Source organism: Phasianus colchicus, chromosome 9 (genome assembly GCF_987193195.1).
Source record: "Phasianus colchicus chromosome 9, bPhaCol1.hap1.1, whole genome shotgun sequence".
In the NCBI taxonomy this organism is placed as follows: domain Eukaryota; kingdom Metazoa; phylum Chordata; class Aves; order Galliformes; family Phasianidae; genus Phasianus; species Phasianus colchicus.
Window position 1 is genome coordinate 20,014,757 of NC_143444.1, and position 23,408 is coordinate 20,038,164.

The window sequence follows — 23,408 nt, forward strand, 5'->3', positions numbered from 1 at the left end:
GGCCTCTCCTTGGTGAAGCTTTTCTCTATGACCCTGGATTTTCCTGGAACGTGTGAGTAATCTTCTTTCTTTATAGCCCCTTTCTATTGTGCTGGTCTTTCTGTTATTGTACCTTTGTTGTAACAGCTTTCCCATGGCATTGGTCTGTTTAATTGCTACAATAGCTCTGCTTGTATATATGGGAAAATAATAGGTGTCTACAAGGAGACAGGTACACTGAAATCTAGAATGTAAACAGGTAGAAAATGCATTCTGATTTAAGAAATACACTTAGATTTTGGTGGAGCTAGTGAAACTTGTATGAAGGAGTCAATTTTAGTACTAGGGAAGAAATAGTCTAATTGCAGCCAAAATGTTTTTCATGGTCCTCCTTACTTGCCTTGAGCGAAGACTGATGAGTAGCAGTGGGGACAGCTGTGCTTGAAGCACATAGAGAGATGTGGCTCTCAGTTTCAATTTGTGACTGCACGAAAGTACAGCTTACTGCTTGAAATCTACATCTGTTAGAAACCATACTTTTGTGCACCAAAAAAACTTTCTTACTTCAAAGTATTTATCATAGGAAGCGGTAATCCACCTCTATTTAAACCTGCGTATATCAATTTCCACATGAGTATTAAGATACTATCTAAAAGACTTTTGCAAAAGGTCTGATGTTTGTATTGTTTCCTTTGTTATTGCTCAAGCTCCTGAAGAAAGCGTAAGTGCAGCTAATGTCACATCAGTAATAATTGTGATTTTTTTCTTTTGTTACTTGGGAGTGGATGATAGAGGAGAGTACCTAAAAGCTGCAGAACTGGTGTCAATTGTATATGTGAAATGCAGAAAAGGAGCAGCAGGATCCTGCTTATTGGGTGGATTTTGCAGGAACTCCATCAGATGATGTATGAAACTAGTGTGCAGTTCAGTTATTGGAGCTGAAACAGCATGTTATAATGTCTTTGAAACATTGAGATCCTAAGTATTTTTCAGGATAGTGGAATGGATGCTGTGTCCATGATACCTTGTTATGTGGTTTTTATGTAGCTGGATCAGACAGCCATAATGTGATAAACTGGGTGTAGGTCTCTCCTTTTCTGTACATTTCAATTCTCTTACTTATCAAAACAGTGTGCTAATGAAAAATTAAAAGATATGTTGACATATAACAACAAAGTTTGTCATCCAACTACTTTTAAGACTGGCAAGATGTTGATTTGGGTAGGTGGATTGCAGTTTTTCATGGAACCTATAGGAGTTGAGCTGGTCACGACTGTGCTGTCATGAATTTAGAGTTGAAGAGTTGTGCTAATGAAACTTTCGTACTTCCAATGGATAAACTACTGAATATCTTCCTCTACAACACTTGAATGTTTTTGTGTCTAGTTCTGGACAAGTTCCTCTTACTGATTTTCCACTAGGTATTTGTAGGGGAACTGTTAGGTCACAGCTTAAGCCAGTGACTGAGCACCTGGTGAAGGGGTGTGGCTGGCACAGGGAGCACAGGCAGATTGTTTGCACCTGTGTTCCCAATGTGAACAGGAGAGTGGACCCTGGATGGAGGCTCTCTGGGCTCATATAAGGGCCAGCTGCTGAAAGGAGAGCTGCTCTTGAGCTATGCTACTTGAGAAGGAATGCTCCATGGTTGGAGAGTTCGTTCATCAGTTCGGTGAGTTCAGCTCTTTTTTCCTGTGCATGATTATTGACCTGCCTTTTAATACCTTGTCTGGTATCACTGAGTACATGTCAGAAGCGGTTTTGCTTCTCTGTAAGCATAACAATACTTACCTTTAAAGTTTAGCATTTAAATATCTTCAATTACTTGGCTATCAAGGAACAAAAAGTAGATAGAACAGAAGAAATAAAATTACACAGGAGGAGTGCTTATTGCAGGCAAGCTAATATTTTTTTTATTGTGTGCAAACAGGGAACCAACATCATTACATGTTGACTGTAATGCTAAATGTGCTCCCCAACCTCTTTGTCCCTATGTTTGCAGGTCTGCAAAATTATGGTGGTGATACCTATTATGTGTAATTGTTGAAAGAATTAATTCATTAATGTTTGTGAAGAGTTTTGAAATCCTCTAGCAGAAGGTATTGCACAATTGTAAAGAGTTAATTTAGTATTCTTTACTATCAGATTCAATAGGACATGTAGTATAAACTTTTTTTTTAAAAAAAAAGCAAACAAAAAGCTAACCAGGAGTCTCTTATTCACACTGTCAAATGCTGGTAATGACCAAATAGTCTTGTTTGTAGAAATAAAAAATATAAATAAATAAATAAATAAATAAAACCATGCTACTTAGTATGTTGAAGCAGCAATTAGCACACATTGTAGGGAGAAGAAGTGGAGCTAGACCAGAAATGAGCCTTGATGAACCTAATTGCCTTTAATTATCCCTAAACATTTTCTTGTTGTCTGTCTTATGGAGACTGAAGAAACCCTGTAGGTCTAAAAGGAAATAAGGCTTCATTTTGTTTTCTTCTTTTAAAGGGGGACATAATAGCCACCATGGAAACATGTTCTTAATCAGTGACATTAAACTCCTGGCTGTTCTGCTTCTCTTGAAATTGCCTGGCTTCGTTATTATCAGGGGAAAGGAGGAGGAGAAGGGGTTTAATCACTATTTAGCTTTTCTTAGCAAATTAAAATATTAATTACAATACACATTATTTTATCTCTGCTTAAGCTATTTCTGAGTATTGGTGAATGAGTGCTCACTTTATATTGGAGTAATTTATTCTCAAACTATTCAGACTTTCAATTCCTTTTAAAAAATCATTGTGGCATGAAATGTTATCTTCTGAAAGCCAGGGAAGTCTGTATCTTTTTCAATTTTTTGTCCTTTTTTTTTCCATATGCAATGCAGTAATCAACCTGATTTTTTTTTTTTTTGTCAGTTCATAGAATAATGGTGGGGGAAAAAAGGAGACTTTTCATAAAAAAAAAAAAAAGACTGAGAAATCATGGCCTCTGCCGTGGATGTAAAATCTCTCCCTCTCAAAGTTGATGAAACACAGAAGTACAGTGGGATTAGAAAAGTGACTTGCACAATGAGCAAGATAAGTACTGTTATGCATCCTTCTTCAGTGCTGAACACAATTTTGAGTGTGTCCGTGCCCCTTTCAATTTTTAACTGCTGTTATACTTCGTTGGGAAGAAAACTTGGAGAAAGGGAACAAATAGTTAAGTAATGTCTCTGCATCATATTGTGGCTTAGTAAAGTTTATAAAATTAAAATGTATTGTGGCATAAATTGGTATATTTCCATTTGCTGTAATGAAGCTGTGTTGATATATAACAACTGCAGATATAGTTAATTCATCTCTTGAATTAGTTTGTGTCAGAATTATATGGAATGCTGTAAGAAGCACATAGCAGTATGTCTAGCAGCTGTATTCCTACACGCATTGCTGGTATTGCTGTAGGTCACCAGACAATAGGTAGAGAAAATCAAAGGCGTATTTTCACTAAACAAAGATCTGTGTCTTCTACTTTCTTCATGGTGCTTGTAAAGTTTGTGAATATTGCTGGAAAAAGCAGAGCATGACTGGAAGCTATGAGAATGATTAGCCTCTATTAAGAGAGCACTATTAGTCATTGGATGTACATCTGGAGTCTGAACGCTCAATATTTGAGATGTAGGCTGATCTAAATCAAACTAACAAAATGAAACTTATGGATAAACAAGGGAAAAGACAATATGAATCTTGCCTTGAAAGTAAATCTATGTTCTGTTGTTTTTTAACAGTGAAGTTAGAAATTAAGGGGGGAAAAACAGTGAAATTTGCCAATGGCAACTCCCATTTCAATTCAGTTCTAGACCTGACCTCTTTTACCATCATGATCTCTTCCTTTCACCTTAAAGAGCAAGTACTATAAAGCTCAGGGTATGCATGCAGAAAGGGTTAGCCAATCCAAACAGTAATTTTAATTGTAGCCATGGGAGATTCAGCTTAGACTGGTCATGAGGTCAAAGTATTGCGTTTTCTTAATTGCAAATACCTTGTACAGGCTTACTCCTAGACATTCTTGCTGACCTACATTATTGACAAGGTCTGACTTACTGGTCCTTATTTATTTTATACAGCACCTCATTCTCCTACCCTGTTACAGTGTCTTGAGTCTTTTCTCATTATCTTTATTGATGCTATTGTTCTTATCCTACAAATAAACTGAGAACACTACATTTTGAAGCCTAACTATAGCATAACTAATTGGAGTGGAAACAAACAATATGGCCATTTCTTATTCTTTCTATTTTACTTAAACACACAGAAAAATACAGCAAAAATCTGTGAGCTCCTACAGGCCTGTATTTATACTACCACAGCTCAGGACCCGGCATAGTGCGATATCATCCTTTGCTTGCAAGTTTCCGCTAAGTCTAGATCCATGATGTGAAGCCAGGTCTGTAGCCCAAGCAAGCAATTCATTAAAATGATGGACTGCTAAATGTTCTGTTTTGGAGGCTTCAGGAGTTCTACCAGCCTGTAGTACCAGTAAGCTACTGTCAGAAATTGTTTTTCTTGACACGTTCAAATGAATTTTTCTTATTGGATATGAATAAGAAATGTTCAGGAGACTTTTGTCCTGACAGACTGTTTGGTTTAGGTTTGCTGCAGAGCACACTTACTAACAGCAGTGTGATGTGTGGGCATTGTTTAAGCTATGCCTTTTCCCTTACTTGGACTGACACTTTCATTGTGCTTGAGCCATTTAGAGAAGACCAGATGATCTTTGAAGATGCTTTTCTCTCATTTTCAGTATGTTTAGTTTCACAGGAAAATTACAAAAGTGATTTAAACACACAACTTCTGCTGTTACCTTTTATAATTCCTTCTTCCCCTAAGTTTCCTAAAGTTACTCAAACAAATTCCTGGCTGAACTGAGAAATGAAATCCTTGAGAGTTCTGCAGTAAAATATCTATATTATCTGCATGAGGATGATGAATTGGTGGTTTTGTGTAGGATTATGTACATCTTGTGCACAGATGTTTGACCTTCCCTTTAGACACATGTTACTTATGTATTTAGTGAGGAACGGCATTGGCTTTCCAGTAAGAGGTTGGAGCAGGCCCTTTGAAGACTTTGTGCATGCTTCTCTGTGGCAGAATCAATGCAAGCAAGCCAATGATTGCTGCTATTTGCCCCTTTACCTGTGTCAGCAGAATTCTGTACAAGCAGAGAGGAATCCAGGAATTAGAAAGCTTATGGAAGGCAAAGGGGAGATAAGTTAATAGGAACCATATTACTATGGCTGCTATGTGTGTACTTTTTTTTTTTTGCTCTGTGATCTTTGCTTGCTTTATGTGAGACAGCACTTGAGGGGAGAGTTTAGTCCTGAAACCAGGTTTAGCAACTGAGCTGCCACTGAGTTCACTTGGGTTGGAAGCCAGAAGCGGATGTTTTTACAAATGTGAAATGCTGCGTATCTGATTTTTACAGCTTCTGTAGAGCTCTTAGGTTCCCTTACTTTCTAAGGTGTAACTTCTGTCTTCCTAAGGATCTTGGCTTTGAGGTGCTGAGGGTTAGTGTGATCCAGAAGCAGTTGCCGGGCAGTGAGGATTGGTTTCCCAGCTCCTGGTGAGCTGCAGTAAACACTGACCTAAGTAGTTAGTGTATACTGTCATTCAATACTTTGTTACATTTTTCTGTGGTGTTTTTTATTTTGTTCTTTTTCTTAAACTTGGTTCTGTTTATGTGGCTTCAAGAAATTGCTCTTCTTCCCCCTGCTGTGGGGGAAAACATGCTGAAGATGAAGCAGCCTCGTAGACTGACTGTGCAAGGTCAACCACAGTGAAGTCTAGCGCTTACCTCTAAAATACATGAGATAAGCACAGGACCTTCACTTGAGTCTGCTTTCCTTTTTAGTTTTGGAAAAGTTCGTATCTAGAACCTACTTAAATAGGATCAGGAAATACATGTCTCTTCAAGACAGAGGGGAAGCAAGAGTATCTAGGCTTCCTACTGACATTAATTGAATGCAGTGTAACAATATATAGGGGGCACCAATACAATGTATTAACTTGTTGTGGATGTGACAGTACAGACTTCAGACTAAATCGCAAAGTTCAGTGCGTCTGAGGGAAATCTGTTACAATAGTTTCCTGTGCTACCATAGTTCGAGTACTTCTGCTAGTTGCTTAATTTCTTTTTGCCCTGAAGTCATCTTTTGAATGAGAAGATGAGAGACTGAGAATGCTTCTTGAATTGATAGGTATCACTGTCAGTGAATGGACGAAACCCAACAGAGAAACAAAAGGCAGTCAAGATCTGTCCCTCAGGATCTATCTCTATTCACTCAAAGATAACACATCTCTTTGTTAGTGAACTGAGAACTATGCTAAACTCATTGCTTCTTTCTCCTGGGAGTAGTTTTGTGGTGAGTGGGCAGTTCTGGCAAACAGTTTTTAAAATTATATTTGATAGCAATGAATTTCTGAGGAGTACTGTGAAGTCTTGAAAGCAATTCTGTTCTTTGACGTTCCATAATCTATGAAAGAACTTGTGCAACAGTGTGATCTGTTTAAAGATTACTAGGTTAGTGGTGGTATAAGAAACAGTAGTGTTCACAGAGTGGTGCTTTGCTAAAGTAACTGTATTGATGATGAACTGTGTTCTCCATCAGAGTTTCCAAGCATATGTAAGTGCACAATGGTATGACTACAGCTCCTTACTGTTACCTATTTAATTCACAAGTAGTAGTTTAGTATATCCTTATATTGAGAACATCTTCCTTGTTTTATAGTTCCCTTAATCACTTCAGTTTCTTTGAAGTTTGTGGCAGTAGAGGACCTATGGTGGATTTCTAAGTATGGGAAACTGAAAATCTTTCAGGGTGTGAATAGTTAAATTGAAGATGTTCAAGGAACCTTGGCATCAAAACAAAGCTGTGGTATATGAGGGTGAGTAGGTTTTTTCTTCCTAATGTAATTTCTCAAAGTTTTAATTTGTGTTTTCAGTGCTGCCAACCATGGAAGCTTCTGTTTGAGGCAGGATCAAATTGGGAACTGTAATACTGAGCCAAAAAGCAGCTCAGTAGTGAAAGCAGTAGCCTGCACTCTGGAGACTATTGAACTGATGTCTTAAAGTGTAAAATCGTACTTCTGAAACTGCTAATAAACCACCCTTTGTCTCCAAAGGGCAATTTTGTCTTGTATGCTATGCTGTACTTCTTATGTTAATTAGAACTGTCCTCATTTCTGATCTTTGCTGTTTTTTCCTCCTTTGCCTCTTTCATCACTCAGCAGCAAGCTTGTATTTTATGTGCAAAATAAATGTTAGTCCTGTGTAAACATCCTATATAAGGTTTATGTACCACTCAATTTCACTTAAATATGTTGAACTGCAGGTGACTTGAAAGCTGTCTAGACTTACATTAGCTATCAGTGTGAGGTGAATGTTACCTCTTAAGCAATGCTGTATGGCCTGTTGTGGCTTAGAATTAATATTATGAAATGGATTCTCAGGTCATAGTGTTTCCTGCTGTAGCAGTGGCTGACAAGCTGATGTCATTTAGAAACTTCTGGGCTGAGAACTATCTTCTGCTGTTGGAGTAGATGCATGGTTTTTTTCCTTGCCAAAAAAGAAAAGTCCGTATGTGATTGAGATATATATATATATACACCTGTGGCACAGGTACTTCTGAGAATTCAGCAGGAGATAGTAAGAAAACTAGAAAAATTCATATATTCTTAAAGATGTCTTTTAAAACAAAAAAGCAATTCTTAACAAGGAATGATTGTAGCATGAGTAGATGTATTCTATCAGAAGTGGAAGAGACGTGTTGAAAAATCTTCCCAAGGACTTTAAATCCAGTAACCAAATATTGAGTGTTTTTTTTTACCACCAGTTGAGGAAAGAGTTTTTGTCCAGGTAAGCCTGTAACCATATAAAATTTTTAACTGCATCTGACAGTGGGTTTAATTCTAGCTTATGGTATCTGTCCAATGGTAATTGTACTTCTTGAACAAGTGGTCCAGTATAAATGCATGCTACGTCAAATACATTCAACCCATTAACTTACAGTTGTTCTTGGCATTTTGGGGTTAATAGAAATATGAACAAAAGAAACTTAATTGGATCATTCAAGTTACTAAGTTTGGACTGAACTCTATACTAGGTTAAAATTGTCTGTGACTTTACTAGCTGTTATCTTTCAAATATTTTAGCTGGTGAGACATTCATTTTAAATTGAAAAAACATCATTCCTTTGTTTTCAATAACATTGATAAATCAGGTTTTCATCTTTCTTGCCTTTTTGATGCTGTCTGCAATGAATGCCAAGTAATCAATAGTCTTGACCTAGGATTTATTTTGCAGTCCAGGACTGGCTTTAAAACTTGTCAGGTTGCGTTTTTCTAGCTTTTGTTCTCATGCACTATAAGGCTGAAGTTGTAGAATGGAAGGAGGGAAAGTAGGAATAACTGCTGAGACTCTCAAGATATAAGCAAATTTAAGTTCATCTTCTCATTTCTAAATTGTGTAAAGTGATAATAGCACTCCTTGCTTATCTTTCCCAATGGAACTTGCCCTTTGTCATGAAAAAGAGAGCCTATGCAAAACCCCGTGCTTCCAGGCTGTTTTCCTAGCAACAGGAGAAGCAATTGGCCTGCCATAATTTGCAGGTTTTAGACAGCAGGCATGTAGGTCTTGCTATTGTCTTTCAAATACCTTAATTTTAAATAGGTGGTTGGAATAGAAAACTGTACCCTCAAATCTCCACTTTTATTGAGGAGGGCTCATCTGACACAGTAACCCAGGTCAGAAAGGAAAAGTGGGCAATCCTAGGAAGATGCAACCTGGAAAAAAAGAGGAACTATATCTGTTTTCTTCCCCAGCTGCTGAGTTCCAGCAGTACAGAAAACCACATTCACAGAGGATTCATTTTCATCCCTAAAACCTGGAGAAATGAAGAAAGTTTACTACTGAACTAGAATGATATGTTTTACCTGCCTAAAGAAAAGACATAAGATCTGGATTTGCTCTAAACCACTAATTCTCCATTTCTACCAGGACTTCAAAAAGTTATCATTAATTTTGTACCACTTTTTACATCTCCATTGTCCTTCTTTAAGTTTGCTCTTCTATGTGTGCCTGACCTCTAGTAGGGATGTGGACATTAAAAGACCCACTGATCTGTTGAGAATAAAGACTAGGACTTCAAAAAAGATAAATGTATGTTTATACACTGGGTTTACTCTTTTCATTGAAACTTGAATGTTTTTAACAATGGGGCAGGGTTTGTTTGAAGTATGGTAACTTTTTTGTCTTTAAGTATACACTTGTGGTTGAACGAAGCTGAAGATTCTTAATTCACAATATTTCCAATATAAACTACAAATTAAATACAAACATTAAAGGAATTTCATGATTATCTACTTGCTCAAGAGTATGACAATGTATATGAATATAAAATAGCAAAGGTTGTAATATCCTACTTTCTTCTGCTAAACAATGTCATAAGGTTGTGCACCTAACAGGAAAAAATTTGAGAGACAAGGTGATTCTAAGATGAGGTTAAATGAATTAAAGTCTTATGGATATTGTGAAAATTATGGGCTTCATATGTCTGTTACATATTTTAGTAATGCCTCCAGATCAGCAGACTTGAAGTTCTTGTCTTTGTATATAATTCTCTTGTGATGAAAATAAAATCATATGTGATACTTTAGGGATCATAGCCTCATCTAATAAATATGGAAACAGTGTAAACTTTCTGTTAAAGGAATTAGACATGTAACAGCAATTGCTCTGTCTCTTAGAATGTTCCCCTGAAATCCCATCTGAGATGCTCTCTGGGCAGATGTCTTTGCTTGCAGTGTCTAAAGTAACACTAGATAGCGATGTTTAAGCACAGAATTGTTTTCATTGTTTATTGCTTGGTTGCTTCTTGTGTCTTACAGGAGTAGAAAAATCTCAAATATAAAGACAGCTGTGGAGGTTTGCCCTTGGAGTGCAGACTTAAGTAGTGGGTTTTTTACAGCTGTCCCTGAAGCTTGCAAAGGGTTGTGTGGAAAGCAGCTGCTTAAAAGTCCTCTTTAAGAGGAACCTACATTAGGGAACTCTTCTCCTGGTTTTCTCTAGGTGTTTATGCCTGTCCATTGTCTTTGTGGAAGAACTGTGCCCCATGGTTTTTGATCTGGAATATGCTGTGAGAAACTTGCCACCAGTTTTTCTTGTATGAATTGTTCCAGGGACTAGAACAAGCACAAAGAAAAAAATACCTGTTAGTGAAAGTATCTTGCTCATAGTTATGTATGTATTTTAGGAGAAAATCTTGAGGCAAATTTTACTGATATGAGCAATGTATTCTCACATATCTTAGTAATTCAACACAGAAATTACTACATGCACATTAAGTTCATCTTTATTCTGTGGATTAATATAGCAGAGTAACTCCGATTTTGAACCTCCACACAAGCCTGAAGAAGTATGAGAAGGTAGTTGGATCTTAATCTAAATGAGCCATATTTAGATAATCATTTAAAAAGCTCTACAAGGTTGATAGCTGATTGACTAGTTTCCTAAATCTAAGCCAAGGTCTTCACAAGTGCTGCAATATCATAACTGGACTATAATTGTCCAGTAGCTTTTCATTGCTCTAAATATTTTAAAGGCATTTAGGGTACTTAAAGGTGCTATTAAGAAGTACGCCTTTTCACCTTGACATTCTCCTGGAAGTCCAGTCAGAGATGTATTTTACTGCCTGTCTGAAGGTACTAAATCAGTTCATGAAAAATAACAGACAACTTCTGTTGTCATCGTTTTGTAGATGGCAGTTTAGGACAGGACGTGGTTTGTTATTAGCATTATCAGGAGTACTCTTTAGACATGTGCATGTAATTTTGCCATTCCTTTTACAGATTCAATCTCAGAAGTGTAAATGATTTGTTTCATGGAGCTCAACAACATCAGTATAACAAGTTTCTAGATAGCTCTATTTTAACGCCCAACTAAAACTTGGATTCACAAAAGTGGAAAGGAGGTTTTGCTGACTCTCATAGATGATTTTTATTAGAAATTTGGCAGGAGTTTTTATATTAAAATATACCATATCAACTACAGTAAAGGCTCTACTAGCTCTTTGTTCTTTGTGCCACAAAGTAAAATCTATTGAGTGTCCTTCAGTAACATTGTCTTTACACTTAGATCTCTTGCTGGATGAATACTTGTACATATTATTGTGAATCATTAAAATTCTCACTCTCCTGCATCAACTGAGAAAAATAAGGGAGATGTACAGAAAGTGGAAGCAGGGTTGTGTATCCTGGGAGGAATACAGGGTGTAGAGATGGAGCTGAACTTGGCTATGGATCTTGAAAGATAACAAGAAGGGGTTCTATAAGTACATGGGCAGAAAGAGACTGGCCAAGGAGTGTGTACTCCCTCTGAAAGGTAGTGGGGAGTTGGCTTCCTTGGACATAGAAAAAGCTGAGGTACTGAATGAGTGCTTTCCCTCAGTCTTCATGGGTGGTTAGGCTTCCCATGTCTGCTAGGACTGTGACCCCCTAGGTGAGGGTTTGTGGAGCGGTTTCTGTCCCACTGTAATGGTGGGACAAGTCAGAGTCCTCATGAAATTGAATGTGTATAAGTCCATGGAGCCAGATGATATCCATCCTAGGATTCTGAAAGAGATGGCTGATGTGGTTGCTGAGCTGCTCTCCATTATATTTGAAAAATCATGGTTGTCTGAAGTCCCCAGTGACTGGAAAAATGGAAATATTACTCCCATTTTTAAGAAAGGGGGAAAGGAAGACCTGGGGAACTACAGGCTGATGAGCCTCACCTCTGTACCTGGGAAGATCATGGAGCAGATCCTCCTAGAAGCTATGTTAAGGCAGATATGAGATAGAGATGTTTTGAGACAGCCAGATGGCTTCACCAAGAGCAAACTGTGCCTTACCAATCTGGTGGCCTTCTATGATGGAGTGACAGCTTTGGAATGGGGGAAGGGCGGTGGATGTCATCTACCTGGACTTCTGCAAGGCCTTTAACATAGTCTCTTACCACATCCTTCTCTCTAAATTGGAGAGGTGTGGATTTGAAGGATGGGCTACTTGATGGATTAGGAATTGGTTGGCTGGATGCAGCCGAAGGGTTGTGATCAGTATTTCCGTGTCAGGTCACAAGGAGGCCAGTCACAAGCAGTGTCCTTCATGGGTTGGTCTTTAGACGGGTGCTCTTCAACATCTTCATTAATGACATAGACGATGGCATCGAGTGCACCCTCAGTAAGTTTGTGGATGGCATCAATCTGAGTGGTGCAGTTGATACCCTGGAGAGAAGGGAAGCCATCCAGAGGGATCTGGACAGGCTGGAGAAGTGGGCCTATGAAAACCTAATGAGGTTCAATAAGGCCAAGTGCAGGGTGCTGCACTTGGGTTGGGGCAATCCCAGGTATTTATGCAAACTGGGGGGAAGACGTCCTTGATAGCCTGTGGAGAAGGACTTGGGGGTCCTGGTAGATGAGAAGCTGGATATGAGCCAGCAGTGTGTGCTTGCAGCCCCAAAGACTGTATTCTGGGCTGTGGTTAAAAAAAAAAAAAATGGTTGGCCAACAGGGAGATGGGGGTGATTGTCCCTTTCTTCTCAGCTCTTGTGAGGCCCCATCTGGAGAACTGCATCCAGGCCTGGGGCCTCCAGTACAGGAAGGATGTGGAGCTCTTGGAGTTGGTCTGGAGGAGGGCCATTAAGATGATCAGAGGACTGTAGCATCTCTCCAATGAGGAAAGGTTGAGGGGACTGGGCTTGTTTAGCATGGAGAGGAGAAGGCTCTGGGGAGACCTCATTGTGGCCTTCCAGTACTTAAAGGGAGTATATAAATAGGAGGGGGAACAGCTGTTTATGAGGGTGGATAGTGATGGGACAAGGGGGAATGGTTTTAAACTGAGATAGGGGAGGTTTAGGTTAGATATTAGGAAGAAGCTCTTCACTCAGAGGGTGGTAATGCACTGGAACAGGTTGCCCATGGAGGTTGTAGATGCCCCATCCCTGGAGGCCTTCAAGGCCGGGCTGGATGTGGCTCTGGGTAGTCTGGTCTAGTGGTTGGTGACTCTGCATATAGCAGGGGGGTTGAAACTCGATGATCGTTGTGATCCTTTTTAACCCAGGTCATGCTATGAATACAATCTAATTTTCTTTCAACTTCTTGCTCTCATCCTCCTCTTGCAGTTTTTGTTTCTCTTTTGTTATGCTGCTTTTTGTTCCTTTTTTATTTTCCAGGTAGTCATGTCATGCTCAGTGTCGTCATTTACCTTTCCTCATGTGGTGTTGCAGTCACACTGACCTTAAGGGGTGGGCTTGAGTGATTCTTATCTTTTCCTCAGCTTAATTTTTAACTATTCTGTTAAGACTGGTGTCTGTTTGTTTTTTTTTTTGCTTTGTTTCCCCCTGGATGAGGATGACCCATCCTAAGAAAAAGTAATGAGCCGTGCTCTGTTACTGAGCACTCCAAAAGTCAGTGTATGAAAATGAATAAATTGATTCTCTGTCCTTCACTATGATTTGTATTATCTCGCTCTTTATTGAATTAAATGTGTTAATAAAGGACTTATGTAGCAGCTAAGAAGGAGCTGGCTGTCATTTATCAATTAATTACCCATGAAAACTGAAGTTATGTGGTAGTAGTAATTGTACCCATGGTGTCAGACATATGCTATGTAAAAATGCAGTCACCTTGAAATATTCTGGTCAAACTAGCTTGTAACCTACAGAATGCTATTGAAAATATAGCTGGACTGGAATTTGTCCTGCAGTGATATATAGATGACAGAGTATTTTATTTTTGGTTCTAGTTTAGGGTTAAAGATAAGATAAATAACTCAACCAGTTTTAAATCTGAAACGAGGAATTTCTCCCTTGCCAGATCTTAAATATATGAAGTAAGTTCAAGGTTTCTTTGGGAGTGAGGGGAAGGGTTTGGGGAGGACAAGTGGTAGAAAACCAAGATGTTCTATCAATGCATCTTTTTCTTATCTGTATTGACTTCAACAGCTGATTTCTAAATGATATGATACTGCCTCCAGTACTGTTCTTTTTTTTTTTTTTAAACCAGGCCAATGCTTAGTTGCAGTCTTTTTTTTTGTAGGTAAGGAAAGGTTCTATGGAGCTGCTAAAGTTACAAGTGGCATTATATGCTTCAAATCATTTGTGTTGCATTAGATTGCTGCTATAGGAGCTTAAAGAGAAAACAGTATGAAACAGGAGAATGTTTCTGCCTTGTAATACCTTCTGGGTTCACTCTGGAATGAATAAAAGAACTGTAAATGTAAAAGCGTATACAAGTATGAGAATCTTATCTTGGTGGTCATGTAATATGTGATGTTCCTGCTCTCTCCTCTTACAGTACTCATCACTGAAAGTGTTCTTGAACCCCCACAGCACTAATGTTATTTAGTCTGCTTGCAGACTGCTGTTTTGGCCAAGTCATTGGCTTGATGAACTCTTCCTGTTGTGATGACATGAAAAGATACTAAGGCAGTTTAGAATTTGCTGCTGTAGTGTCAGACAATGAATGCAAATGATTGCATGTTATTGTTTGTGTTTATATTAGAATTTAACTATGCTAATTATATTGTCAAAGTCTATTGTCTTTTTCATTCCTACAGAGAGAGAGATGTAGTCACTTCCCAAGAAAGCTTACAGTTGACCCTTGTAGATGAGCTATAATGAGTGAGTAACAAATAGGAACAAAAAGAGGCTGAAAGAGCAGCAGCGATGTGATAACCTAAAGACTGTTCAAATCAAAACCAAAATGCTCATTAACTACAATTGTCTTTGGAGTCTGGAAGGATAATATAAGAACAAAAAAAAATCTGAAGACCTTTCAGTTCTTATATCTATCAACTTGTATAACCTTGCAGTAGACTTTAAGCAGAAAATAGAGGATTATCTTGAAGGCAATTGAATTTTGGTTTGATTAGTTAGTGCTTTATGTGGTTATTCATCATGGTTAAATAAACAATGCCTTAGTATGAATGTAATATTATAAGCCACGCATTAGAATTTTCTTCAACTTTAACCTATAGCTTAAATGAAAAATAACATCCATCAAATTGCAAGAGTTATGCACAGGCATTTATTTCAGTGTCAGAGATATTTGGATGCAGTTATGTGTTTCAGTTGTGCCAATAAATAAACAATACATTTATTCTAGCTTTATTTCTGAAGCATTTTACATTTCAAGTATATTCTGATCATACATTATGCACCATGTACTGTTTGTAATTATGGCAATCTGACTAGTTGTTAAGGTTGAAAAAAGGTAACTGCCACTAGAAATCAGAAAAAGTGAATTAATTAATGCATTTTGTTATGTAAGAGCACTGTCAAAATTGCTATTTTATGTCAAGTTCAGAAATATGCTAAAATGCTGCTCTTTGGGAAAATGTCGTCTTAATATTTCAGTTCCACTGACAGAGATTCAGTTCAGGTTTCAAAGTCATATATGTATCTCATGTCAAAAATCTCAGCTGTAAATGATTCTATGTGCAGTGGAACAGAATGAGGAGAAGAGAGGTTAGAGTATAGGTAATCGTTGTATATAAAAAAAAAAAAAAAAAAACATGAAATAAGAGACTACCACCTCTTTTTTTTTAACTGTCCTGTATCAGGGAGGTTCCCAGGTATGGTAAATGTCACATTAAAACTTCCAGCTTGGGGTGCTGGCTGAAGAAAACGTCTCTGTAAAAGAAAGTGTTTATCATAATGCTTTACATCTAGTCCAGCTAGGGGAAATATGTGTGAAGCTTGGCTGTACCCTTAGGTACTCAACAAATCTAATAGATACCAGATTACATATGATATTTGATGTTATTACATAGCATGTTTGCCCAGGAGATTTTGGATACCCCCTCCCTGTAGGTGTTCAAGGCCAAGCTGGTTGAGGCTTTGAGTAATATGGGCTAGAAGGAGATGTCTCAGCCTATAGTAGGGGGGTTGGAACTAAATGACTTCAAAGGTCTCTTCCATCCCAACCCAGTCTATGATTCTACTTGTAAAGTCCATGCACCATAGAAATTCTTGATGTTTTGGCCCGTGGTTGATCTCTAGTCCTGTTGTGAGGCAGACTTCCAAACCAGGCCACCTTGTGGCCATTTTGTGTTAGGGTCTAGAAGGAAGACGCTGTTTGCTGGGTACCTGGTGTTGCTGTGATTAGCTGCTGCTTTCTCAGGCTGAGGGATTCCTTGTTAAATTGTTTTTGGCTGATTCAAAACATGGTAAAGGTGGTAAAAGGATAAATATCTTAATTTTCCTGTTGTAACTCTGTAAGAAGCCTTCAGTTTGAAGGAAGTGAGCAACTGCTTTTTCCTTCTCTGGATACTGCTTTAAGAATACAGGTTTAAATTCCTGCTGATGGTTAGCATGGCTTCTGTCTCTGTCAGAGAAACAGAGAAGCACAACCTCCTCTAAAGACAAATGGCATGTCAGTGGCCAACTGCAGAAAAGATAAAGGATTCCAAGTGTTGTGAATATTGCAGTCAACTTATTTAATATCTTTCATTCCAGTTTCTTTCATAACTTTAGTCTTTGCTAGTCAAAATACGTTGTTTAGTTGAATACTTTCACAGTAATATGATACAATAGGTTCTGCCACATTCCAATATAGTCTGGCTTACCTGTATGTATTACTTGCCCTTTTTCTCTTCTTCTCCTTCTATAAAACAAGTTTCTCAGTCAATCTTTTCCATTCCTCATTTAGATAATCATTCTCTTGTCTCTTTTCACCTATAGTGCTGAATGAACTCTCTGATTAAACTAGTGGAAAATCTGTGATGTAAACTAAATTTCAGAGAAAAGAAGAGCAAAGAAAAAACATCCTATTAAGGGCAAGCAATAGCCAGGAAGTAAAAAAGAAAAAAAAAAGCCTGTGTCAAAAAGCAAAAAATCAAGAGCAGAAAAGAAGTTCAAGGGTGATAATGAAAAGGATCGGAGCCCTCTTGGAGAGTAAATACTTTTAGACAGGTATTGATCTGGTGGGGAAAAAAGAGCATATGCTCTCCATTGTGAAATAGCACTTATGGGGGTGATGCACGCAGGAACAAGGTTACAAGTAGTGAAGAGAAACAAAGCATTTGTCCATGGCTGGAAAACACTTTGAAAAATTGAAGTCTTGTCTTTATTTTAAATGCCCAGTACCTCAGACTAAGAGTCAACAGACTGAAATACAGGATTGGTTCAGAAGAGTAATCATGCTTGCTGAAGTCAGCAAAAAATTTTGCTGTTAACTGGTTGTCAGGGCTTCACTACAGGCTTTGCTGTTGTAGTCTGCTGCTGATTGCATAATGAAACACATCAACAAAAAATATGTGGCAAAATTGCTTTTCCTTTTTTCACTTTCTCCTACTCAAGACATTGCTATGGCCTGGTGTTGGCCTTGGAGTAAGGGGCACAGGTGATTTTTCTGCCTGTCTAGTTGAACTAGATTACTTCTAGGATCATTTAACTAATTGAAAGAAATGGAATAGGCATATATATATATATATATATATATATAAATGCATATATATAAATAAATACAAATGTTCTCTTATTAAGTTGAAGCTATGCACTAAATCTTATTCCCTATTTTATTATTCCTTACTTTTTGAAAGAAAAGGGAAAAGTAGTGAGCATTAAACTTACCAGTGATGCTACAAGTAGGAGTGTATAGGTATAGAACAGCACTGGCTCTGCAACAAGGTAATAAAACGGAGGTGATGAGTAACAAAAGTGTTGGGAAATGGTATCATGTAGCAAACCTCACTCTGTTGCTGTTAACTGGTGCAGGTCCAGAATAATACCTCAGACTTCAATCAGAATATGCTGATTTTGTATTGACATAAATTGAATCAAAATGTGTTTGGGCAGATTCTGCATGTCCTGAACCACCTTGGGTTGTAACAATGTCTGTGCATGCACTGCTTTGTACCTACATTGAGATGAGTGTGATAATCCTTCAGTATTTTAACAAAAACATTCACTGAGAGCTGTATCAGTAGGGCATGGGTATTTTTCTGTAATTCACCAAAGCCAACCAGATATCTTTGTAATCTCTCACAAAACTAAATTTCATTCCTGACAGTGACTTTTTTTTCTCAACTGGATGCTTTCAATAAGTCTTGCTGGACTCATGCATATCAGTATACTGAGCACGTTTATGTAGATCAGTGGTAAAAACTTCTGAACCATTGTTTGTCTGGAGCTACCTTTTTGGTATTAATTTACTTGTTTGATCTGGCTGAGCATATAATCTACTTTGCTGCTTTCTGTGGCACAGAGTAGACAGCAGCATGCTGATTCACCATTTCATGTAGAGGTTCTGTACATCCTTCTTCCTGTTTTTCAGTTTTGGAGGATGACAAAAAAGTATTTGATGTGAAGCAATACTTCCCCTTATCTCCTTAAGCATTATCGCCATTCACTGAGGGGGGAAAGTTTATTCTTCACAAAGAAATGGTGCTGGTGTTTCCAGACATGAATTCCCAGGCTGAAAGCAACTTCATGCTATCCACGGAGTGCATAAAACAATAAAGAGAAGTCAGTGTTTGCTAGCAGATGCCTTCTTAACCTTGCTCACTGTAGTATTGCTGACTCACATGAGGTATGCTGGCTGGTATGCAAAATGCTTCAAAAGCAGCCTGTCTTTATTTCTGCAGTGAAACACATGAATGTGGAGTGGATAACTTTTCTCTGTAAAATGCTGAAAAAGTATTTAAACTTATTAAAAGGGCAATTCTGTATAATAAACTTGCAAGATTCCAGAACCTGGTTGCAACCAGTTGCTGGAAGACTCCCTTCCAAAGGCTGAGACTTGTAAACTAGTGTGTAAAGGATCAAACTACGCAAGGCTAATGGTTTCTGAATGATTCTCCAGGCCTTGTATAATCTTTCTGCTCCATACAAATGTAATTTGTTTCTGTTTCCTGATAAATGCAAATCAAATATTAACTGCTTACATTTTAACTTAGTCATCATATTGGGGACTGGAGAGAAGAAGGGGAATTGTTTGTTTTTATCAAGGCAACCAAGAGCTTTTCTGTGCATATGTTTAACGAATTAATCAGCCTACTTTAGCACACAATTGCTTAGATCAATAATTATTCGAGAAACAATACTGCCTTGGGAAAATCTATAGCAATAAAAAAGAAATCTAGGTAGACTAAATAACCTTTTTAGGCAGATATTTATCTCCAAATAGAGCTTTTTTTCCCGTTTTTTAATTTCTGTTGTTTAGAAAATGCATTACTGAATAATATATTAAAAAACAATCAGATTGTTAGTGTTGAGTCTAGAGTTCAGGGTGGCAGTGAAATAAAGCATTTATGGACAGTATTCTCACATGTATAGCTGGGAAGATTGTTAGGTTTTAAATATAAAGTCAAAGTGGCAATATGAGCTTGAATCTATGCATCTGTACTCTAGTGACAAGTGTTGCCATTACTAGTATGAACAGATAGCAGGTTCTAATTAAAGTTGCAAACCAGAGGGAATAGACATTAAGAAAGAAAAGAATAATTCTCTGAATAAATTGCACTTGATTTACTAGTTCACAAAAAAGGTCTGAAAAATTAGTACCTGAAATTACTTTAAATACAACATCTATCAAACCACAGAACAGTAATCAAGTTGGCCTAATTAGAGCACTTATAGTTATAAGCAGCATGTAGCATGTTTCTGTCTTGATGTGCGGAGACCAAGCAATCCCTCAAGTGTCAGTTAATCTCCAACAAACTTTTGCTGAGACTTTGGTGAACCCCCTGCATCAGCTACCCACTTCTTTCAGGTGTTGGACTGCCTGGAGTGTAACTGTTGTAGTTTTTCTGTAGCCATGTGAAAAGCAGTCTCTGTGTGCACACCATGAGTTGGATTATGAAAGCTCCTGAGTAAATAATGTAGTGCTTGGTAGGACAAGTTTGGCTCATAAATGGGTGTTAATCTTCTTTATAGATATCACAGTTATACTATTTCTTTCTTAAGAGTGCTGGCCTAATGAATAAATATAACTGGTGAGCATTGTTTGTGTGGATATATAGCTTTTTAGAGTGGGCATAGGTGAGATTCCTTTATCAATGCTGGGCTTGTGAATCACTGGTGCCCCTGGATGGGTGTCAATGCCTTGTTTGTGCTGGTGGGCCTTGGCAGGGACGGGGTGCTTGTAGTGCTGTGTGGTGCATGGAAAGGCTGTACCAAGGCAAATGCTTAACTGGAGTTCTCTCACTAAATGTGCTTTTTTCTTCATTTTCAGTGGTTTTGTGAGTGGTGAAATTTTGGTTACTGAAAGAATTTTTTTTTTAATCAATCCAGCTTTGAAAGTCTGCTTTGAAAATGTCAAGACATGCTTAGAGTGATAAATTTCTCAACTGTTGGGGATTTGACAGTAACTGTTAAAGTATTTAGGATGTTAACATGAACTAATAACTCTAAAGTATTTAAAATTTTTTGCTAAACTGAAATACTTTGAACTGCCCAGATAGATGGACACAGATGAGGTTTTTCTGTCCTATTTGGTGGGGAGTGTGGTTAGCTGTGCTGGAAGTAAGAGCAAAACTAATCCTGTACCTTGTTTGATAACTCTTCTATTTTCTTCCCCATCTCTGTGTATTCTTCTTTGTCCCTCTTGGATTTTGTGAAATATAGCTGGCTCTGCAGGCAGCCTTTAATATGCTTGGAAACCTCTGTTGGTCTCTTCAAGCTAGCATGTGTTTGTGCTTTGTCATGGAGCTGTCTCCCTGTCACCAGCAACTTCATCTGCTGTGAAGCTCTCCTCAGAAAGAATTTCAGCAGGTGGGCTGCATGCCCACCTCAGCCTGTAACAGGTCAGGAAGAAGTAGGTCGTGCAGTGATGTGCTGAGGGGCCATGCACTCTGGACAGCCCAGCTGTGGCTCAGTTTCTCAGCTAGCAGCTCTGTGGAGACAAGGGCTTGTGAGCCCTGCTGGGCCCTGAGCCATGGTGGAGCCTGGCCCAGCTTTGGCATTTCATTGCTGGCACCCACAGTCTCTGTGGGCTGTGTGCACTCAGGACAATAACTTCAGCAGATGGGGACAAGGAACTCTTTTTTTTTTTAACCCTATGTATGGATTATGGGGTATGGATACCTCCCTGTCACACATAAGGAGGGCGGTGACTGTGCTCACTGTCTCACCTTCACCATAACCATGTGGCTGTGTGTACAGAGCAGCAGAAATCAGGAAAACAAAATGTATGTATCTGCAAGGTTAAAATTACTTCTGCCCCTGAAGGTGACATCTGTTGTGCCTGTAAGTTATGTACCTCGGAATTTCACTGCCTATGTTCCACCTGAATTTCACTTTGAACAGGCAAGTGCTTTCTGCTCAGACATCTAGTAGTGTGTGGTTTGGAAGAAGCAGTACTGAAAGAGATGGGTATGGTCAGGTCAAGAAAATAGTGCCTCTCTAACACACTGAAGTTAAGCCAGTCATATGGTTGATGTCATTTGTTCGGATTTTAAAAGGAAAAAATTTTGTGAAAACATCCCTACTGAGGGGCTGCTAAAGCAGAACAGAGTTTGGGATGTTAAAGTAGTTGTGTGTTAAAACGTAAGGGGTAGAGCAGGATTAAATGGTCAGGTTTTCTTTATCATGGCAATAGGCTAATGGTGTAGTGCCCCAACGCTCTGTATTAAAACTTGCGTTGCCTGAAGAAGGGGATGAGCACGCTATCTGAGAAGTGGCAATATTTTCTTTTAATAGAGAATTATTTCAGTTAATCAGAGCTAGAGAAGATTGGGAATGACCTGAGTTAACACAGCGAATAAACAGGCTATGTGAAGCAGATGAAATGCAGTGTTGACAAAGTTGGGCACAGTTTTGAAGGAATAATTGAAGTATCTTGTAAGCTTTTCTGGATTTTACATTAACTGTAACTATTTAAGTTGTTACTTGCCATGATCAGCTTAGTAGGAAAACTGTGTTGTGAATAGATAATAAGAAAATATCATGTGGGATGAGGAATGGGGAGGTTGAGAAGGACAGAATAGAAAATACAATTCCACCCATAAATCAACAAAAACAACCCAGGACTAATTTTGTGCTCATCTTCTCTCTTATAGCATTCTGGCAAAGAGTAATTCTGGTGACTAAATGATTTTAAAAATGAAGGAGTTTGAAAATAAGAACTTGTTTAGAAAGGAGTAGTAGGAGATAGTACTCATTGTTTCAAGTATTTCCACACTAGGAAGACTGCAAGCTAAGCAACTTCTGTTTGTCCCACTAATGCAGGAAAAAAGCAAACTGGGCTATTCAAAGTAAGTGAAAATGAATTATTTTCATGAAAACCTTGTTAACCTTTGGAACTCTTCTAAGCAATCTGGAGGCTGAAAGTTCAGCATTAAGCTATTTAAAAACTATTCTTATTCTAGAAGGCTAGAATGGCTTTCTCAGAGAGTTTTTTATCAGTTTGCTTCTCCTTTTTAAAAATAAAACAATGCATGCAGATACTATATAGGTTGATGTGAATCAGGCCTTTTAATGTACCTATGTGTTTCTGTGCTCAGCTTTGCTGTCTCTAAGCTTTGGACTGGTTTGCAGTACAGCAATTCTATTGTACCAGGACTCCTCCTCAAAGATGCAGAAGTGATGTGCAACAGCAACAACAAAAACAAAATAAAAATTAGATCAAATTTGCTTTGGAAGGATTCTCTTGATTAAAATTACCTATTCTGAATGTTATTTATGCCACTGTGACTTCCTCAGTCTGGGTTTTCGTGCTGCTGTGTTACATGGGATAGTGCTTTAAATCTCCTTGCTGCTGAGCTGAAACTTGTGTGGTTGTCTGCAGCATTGCTACCCACTCTGGCTGCATCTTGGTGTGATCTGCTTCACATGCTAGGAATGTTGATGTGGTGCAGTTGAGATTAATGATGACATAATACAGTAAGAAGAGATATTAATGCTCTTAGGCATGAATTAATGAAATACCATTGAGAATTTATCCTGTGTGAATAAAGGGATTTGGAAGTTGTCATTCTAAAAACCACATGAAGTATTTCACTGAAGGAAAAAAAGCTTTCTTGAAATGGACAGGGTTCTAATGAACACTTACTCTAGATTTTTTGTCAGATCTGGATGACCAAGCTGGATCTGTTAACTGAATTCCTACTGGTTATATATGTGAGTCACAAATCTCTTGCATCCAGGGCTGTGGCGGTGCTAACTTCAGTACAGAGCTGGATTCCAACCTCTAGTGTAGTTCTGGGGTAGAGACTCAGCATGCCAGTGGCATCCATGAATCTGGATCCATGCAGCAACCCCCTTGCTTCCTGGTATGGTAGCAATGCCCTTCATAAATGTGGAGGTCAAGTGTCACCAACTACTTGAAAAAAAAAAAATCTAAAGTATGCTTCACTGTAAGCTTCCTCTTTGAAGGGTTGAAGTGTTTTGTAGGGCTATGGCAGAGCTGAAACTGAAAAACTGCTAAT

At 38.3% G+C, this 23,408-nt stretch overlaps 1 long non-coding RNA gene across 1 annotated transcript in view; it reads left to right on the plus strand.

Moving 5' to 3' along the window:
* LOC149916859 (uncharacterized) overlaps positions 1-23,408 on the plus strand; it is a 27,273-nt gene continuing 3,865 nt past the window's right edge. The window contains exons 1-2 of the long non-coding RNA XR_016469284.1: positions 1-52; positions 1,522-1,648. This is a non-coding gene — a long non-coding RNA (uncharacterized LOC149916859). The remainder of the gene's footprint in view (positions 53-1,521; positions 1,649-23,408) is intronic.